Source organism: Muscardinus avellanarius, assembly GCF_963383645.1.
Source record: "Muscardinus avellanarius genome assembly, chromosome: X".
NCBI classification, from domain to species: Eukaryota; Metazoa; Chordata; class Mammalia; order Rodentia; family Gliridae; genus Muscardinus; species Muscardinus avellanarius.
In genome coordinates, this window is record NC_137792.1 from 93,504,991 (window position 1) to 93,511,638 (window position 6,648).

Here is a 6,648-nt window from a genome sequence, read left to right on the forward strand (position 1 = left end):
CTGACCTTTTTTCTAGAAGATTGATCTAATGCTGTAAGAGGTGTGTTGAAGTCTCCCAGTATTATTGTATTGGGATTTATATGTGACTTAATATCACAAAGATTTTGTTTTATAAAAGTAGATGTACCTAAGATTGGAGCATAAATGTTGATTATTGTAATTTCCTCATGCTGGATTTTTCCTTTTACCAGTAAAAAAAAATGACCATCTTTGTCCCTTCTAATAAGCTTGGGCTTGAAGTCTAACTTATCTGAAATCATAGTTACTACTCCTGCCTGTCTTTGTGTTCCATTGGCCTGGATTACCTTGCTCCAACCCTTTACCTTGAGTTTGTTGCTATCTTTAATTGTAAGGTGTGTTTCTTGCAAGCAGAATATAGATGGATTCTGGTTTTTAATTCATTTTGCCATTTTGTGTCTTTTATTGGGGAGTTGAGGGCATTTATATTGAGAGATGATTTTTAATTCCCAACATGGTGCAATTTTACTTCTGTATGAAATAGTGTTTGTTCTTTTCTTCTTAGTTGTCTACTGAATGGAAACTCTTGTTTTTCTGGTTCTGGTATGAATTGCTAGTTTCTTCTTTGTAGTTGATCTCTTTGAGTATTTTATCTAGTGCTGGTTTTGAAGACATAAATCCCCTTAGCTTCAGCTTGTCATGGAAGAATTTTATTTCACCATCTAATTTGAGAGATAGTTTTGCTGAGCAAGAAATTTTTGGCTGCAAGTTGTTTCCTTTCATGTTTTGGCTTTCATGACCTGGTTTGGGATGTCTAGAGTGATTCTAATGGTTTCCCCCGAATGTCACTTTGTCCTTTGTTTTTGTTGTCTTTAAGATCTTCTCCCTGGCTTCTATATTGATCATTTTGGCTATTATGTGGGGTGGAGAACCTTTTCTCTGATCTTGTCTAAAGGGGGTTCTATAAGTTTCCTGTAACTGTGTTTCAATATCTTTCTGTATGCTTTGAAATTTTCTGCTATTACTTCTTTGAAGAGAATGTTGAGCCCCTTGGTTGCACCTTCTTTTCTCTCCTCTATATCTATTATTCTTAAATTAGTGTTTTAAGATGGGCCCATATTTCTTCAATGTCTAGTTCCTGCTGTTGAATTGCTTTTTCTATGTTATAAAATATGTGTTCATTTTTGGAGTGGTCATCTTCTAGGAGCGAGATTCTACTCTCCCTATGGTCTAAGCAATTATTTATAGTTTCACTAGATGTCTTTACTTCAGTGATTGCATCCTTTATTTCTTTCATACTCTCTCTAAATTTTTTTTCAGAATTCCTGTATTAATCTTCAGATACATTTCTGGTTTGACCTTCTGGAGAACTCTGCAGTTCTGTGTTATCAGATTCTGTAGTTGTGTAGTTGTGGGTGCTCATTGCTCCTTTGTTATTCTTCCTTTTCATGGCTTTAGATGTTTGCCTCTGTTGCTTTTGATGTATTTATTTCAGTTTCTAGGTGTCAGCTGGTAAATCCAAGGAGGTTTGTATTGTATTCAATAGTTAATGTTGAAGAAGGAGAGAAGTGGAGGAGTAAATGGAAGAATAGGGTAAAATCTCAGGTATAGTCCAATAGAGTGAAAGTATGAGTTTGTTATATTTTAGTATATACTAGAGGTTAAAGATAGAAAGGATAAAGTAGTATTCTAGTAAACAATGTAGATTCCGTGGTATAATTTTATGAAGTAGGTTTGATACAGAACAAAGGGGATAGCTAAAAAGCAGAAGAAAGATAGTAAAGGGATAGAAGAGAGTTGGTATGTACAGAGGAAGAGGCTTTGGGGACAGGTTAAAAATTTTTAAAAAACCAATAAAACAAACAAAAAAAAAAACCCGACAAAAACAAGATAACCGACCAGGTATGCCCATTCTTACACATAAGAAGAAGCAAATAAAACCAAAGCAACCTCAAACACGAATTAATGCAACTCTGCAATAAATGATGATCCAGCATATAGGTCTGCAGCAGTCTCTTCCTGTGCACATACCGAGTACAACCAGCAACCTTCCTGCTGTGAGTTTGGTTATCTGAGATTTTCTTAGTCTATGTAAGTGGCCACTACAAGTCAGTCTGTGTTAGGTATTAAGCACAGGTCACCCTCCCGCTTTCCACCGGTATAGTGTCTAGGTCTCTCTCTGCCTCCGTTATTTTGGGACCCTTTGTTCTCCACAGGTAAGGACAGTCAGGATTGATTTCCCCACATTCTCCACAAATGGGAGGTAGTGTTACTGAGGCCAGCTCTGAGCCTCTAGGGAGTGTGGTACTCTTTGTCAACACTCCACCTATACTGAGTTTGAATCACTAGATATCAGACCTAGGGAGTTTATCATAGCAGCACTGGTCCCTAGGAGCACATCGCTAAACAATCCCCTTTAGGCTGCAGCTTTACTCACACTTCCTATGCTGGCTGGAATTCTGGTGGGCGGGGTGTGCTGGACTGTGACTGCACTGATGATGTCACAGAGGCGCCCGTGAGAGTGGAGAGTTTTTATTCTGGTTTAGCGTGGTTAGCTCCCAATTGCCGTAGCAGTTCTTCCCCAGCTGACTTACACCCCATGCGTCTGCTGTGAGAACTTCATATCCTTTGTTCTCCTTTCATCACTGGCGCGCAGTACTGTGCGGGAAGCTGCACATGAATTGGCTCCTGCCACTGAGGGTAGGGCTTTCCCCCCCATCTCTGGATGGTCTTCCAGTCTTTACCTATCACTTGTGTTTAAAGTTCTTATTCCTCTGTTGCTTGTTTTATCTAGCTTTGTAGTGTTCCGTTATTGGCACAATGGGGATCGAGTCAACAGGATTTGTACCTGCTGCTACTCTCAGTCGCCATCTTCCTCATTCTTGGTCCCTTTTGCATGTGGCTATTTTCCTTTTTGCTTCTCTACCATGTTATAATACAGCTGGAGAGTACCTCACCGGAATTCAAACAAATAGGGCCACCTGATCTTCCACTTTCAGCTTCTCACAGTGTGAGTTACATAAAATTCTTTTTTTAAATAAAATACCTAGTAACATTATTATGTTTAAACAACAGAAAATAGAATAACACATAAGGCCAACTATTTTTTTTCAGTATTGGGGATGTAACTCAGGGCATTTTACCTCTGAGTTATACCTGCAGTTTTTTTATTATTTTTGAAATAGGTTTTATCTAGGTCGTGAGAGTCTTACTAAGTTGCTGAGGCTGTCCTCAAACCTATGATTCTTCTGTCTCAGCCCACTAATTACTGGGAATAGAAGCATACACCACAATGCCTGATATGGTCAACTAATATTTGACAGGGGCATCAAAAGAACACAGGGGGGAAAGGAGAATATTTTCAGTAAATAACCCTGGAAAAACTGACTTCCATCTGCAAAAGAATGAAATGAGATCTCTATATTACACAGGAAAATCAACATAAATGAATAAAATACCCACATGTAAGATTATAAACTATAAAACTCCTAGTCAAGAATATAAAGAAAAATACCCCAGACATTGTCCTTGAAAAAATATTTGCATATTACATAAAATCTCAGGCCATAAAAGCAAAAACAAATAAATGAGACTTAAAGTTGTCTGCAAAGCGAAGGGAATTATCAATAAAAATGTGGCAGCTTACAGACTGGGAAAAATATTTGTACACAATATATCTGATATATTGTTTAGTATCTAAAATTTATAAAGAAGATATACAACTATATATCTCCAAAGAAGACATAAAAATGGCTAACATATATTAAAATGTGCTCAACATCATTATCAAGAAAATGCCAAGCAATTCCACTATATTACCTCAGTTGTCTTAGAGTGTCTATTATTAAGAAGTAAAAAGATATGCTGGTAATAGTGTTGAGAAAAGGAAACCTTTGTGCACTATTGCTAGGAATATAGATTGGTACAGTCATTAAGAAAAGTGATATCAAGATTTCTAAAGAACTTACAAATAGAACGATCACAGGAATTAACAATCACATTTCTAGGCACATACCCAAGGGAAATTAAATCATCACCTTAAAGGTATTGCATTCCCACATTCATTGCAGCAATGTTCACAATAGCCAATATATGGAAATAATCTAAGTGTTGGTGATATAAAAATGGAAAAAATATTTTAATTTATGTTAGGTATGTAAATATATAGATAGAGTATTATTAAGCCCTAAAAATGAGATGTCAGCATTTGCTACAGCATAGATGAGCCTGGAGTATATTACCCTATGTAAAATAAGTCAGAAAGAAAGAAAAATATTACATAACTATGTACAATATAAAAAATCAAATATATAGATAGAGATAAAACAGAGGCAGAGATGAGATGAATTTGAGATGGGGAAAGTTAGAATAGAAAATACAAAGCAGCAGATATGTAGGATGAATATGTCTAGAGGGTCTACATACAACATAAACAATAAAATTGTACTGTATTTGAAATTCATACTAAATAAGTACATTTTTTCTGTTTTTGCTACAAAATAAAAAGATAATAGATATGTCCATTTGTTATGCTATCATAAATCTTTCATTATCTACACTTATCTATGTATTAGATTATTTTCTGTTGCTATAATAAAATACCGGAAACATGGTACATCATAAAGAATGGTTTCTTTAACTTACAGTTTTGCAGGTTGAAAGTTCAAGATTAGGAAGCCCCATCTGTTTGGCTTCTGGTGAGGGCACCCGTGGCTATGTTATTTTTAAAAGCCTCAAGAAGAAATATGTCAGGTCACATTTAAAGGCTGACCACTCAGAATAACTTCTGATTTCTCAGCAGAAATGCTAAAATCCAGGAGGGCTAGTAATGAAGTATTCTAGGCCCTGAAGAAAAATAACTGCCAACCAAGATTGCTATATCCAGCAAAGATACCCTTCTGAATAGAGGAGAAACAAATATCTTTCAAGATTAGCATAAACTAAAAGAAATCATAACTACTAAACCAGCACTATAGTAAATACTTAAAGAAATAGAATAGGGCAGGAATTGGATAAGGGCTAATTGGGTGATATGTCTTCACCACCGTGTATCCCATTCAGATGTATGACTACAATGCACCAATAAAACTTAAAAAAAAATGAAAAACAAAGTATCACACATAGAAAACACACAAAAAATCCCAGTGCTCATGAAAAGATGACTCTCACTGGAAGAGTAGTTAAGCAAATGAGAATTAGGGCCAAAATTTACTTTCTTCTCAGCTATTCATGAAAACTTCTCCAAAACAGAGGATATCCTAGATCACAAAGCCATTCTTAGTAAATACAAACAACAAAGATATAATTTCTTGCATCTTACTGTATTTTAATGGAAGAAAATTAGAAATCAACACAAGGAAAACTATAGAAACTACATAAACACATGGAGATAGAACAATATTCTTGGAGGGATACTGAAGATTGAACTCATGTGTATTCTACCACTGAGCTAACTCTCAGCCATTTTTTATTGTTTTATTTTGAAACAGGATCTCACTAGGTTGCTGAATGTCTTAAGTTACTTAGGCTATATCAAACTGCTATGGTCCTGTCTCTGCCTCCCAAGCAATGGGATTACATGTGGGTACCACTACCACACTCAACTGAACAATACATTTTTTGAATGATGAGTGGATCATAAAAGAAATGAAATAAAATGTTAAAAATTTCTAAAATCAAACAAAAATAGATGCAACATACCAAAATCTCTGGGACACTATGAAAGTAGTTATATGAGGAAAATTTATAGCAAGTGCCTACATTAAAATTTTTAAAAATCATAATAAGCAACCTAGTGATGTATCTCAATTACCTAGAAAAACAATAACATCATTTTTGTGGTACAAAAGATTAAAGACATTCTACCTCTGAGCTATATTCTAAACCTGTTTTATTTTCTATTTGAAACAGGTCTCACTAAGTTTCTGAAAGTCTCACTACATTTCTTAGGCTGTCCTCAAACCTACAATTCTCCTGTCTCAGCCTCCTTAGTACCTGGATTACAGGTGTTTGCCACCATGCCCCACAACATCATGCTTTATACCTTAACTCCACACAGTGAAGTTAAAAATTTTTTGTTAATTATTAACTCTTGTCATGATTTCCACTTCCATTCTATGTCACTATTAACCTATATCTTAAAAAAACATACATATGCACACATGCTCACACATGTGCAGGCTCTTGTGTTACAGCCCTATGTTTTCACCTTTGACATCATGTGAAACTAGAGTGCATTTAGGTCATGTAACTGACATAATTCTGGCCAAGTGAATGTGAATGGAAAGGATCTACATAACTTCCAAATCTGGCTCATTAAAAAAATCTCCTGAGGCCCTCCTCATATTCCTATTTTCTCTTTCCTGTTTGGATGCAAAGATTCAAGTAGAGGACACCAAACCCTTAGAAAATGATGGGAGGAGATTGGCTCTCAGAGTTCCCATGTGGGATGCTTCCACCAAACAGTTGTTTGGACTATGAAGTGAGAAATAAAATTTTAATTATATTAAGCTTCTAAGATGTTATAGTTGTTTCTATGGCAATTACCCTTTAAGATTAATATATCAAAATGCTCTAATTTTTATGTGAAATGCTTAGTTAAAATTTTAGTAACCTCAGGTGAAATGCACAAATACAGGTATGTATGTATATATAATATATAATATGTTATATCCTTAATACTTATTAATA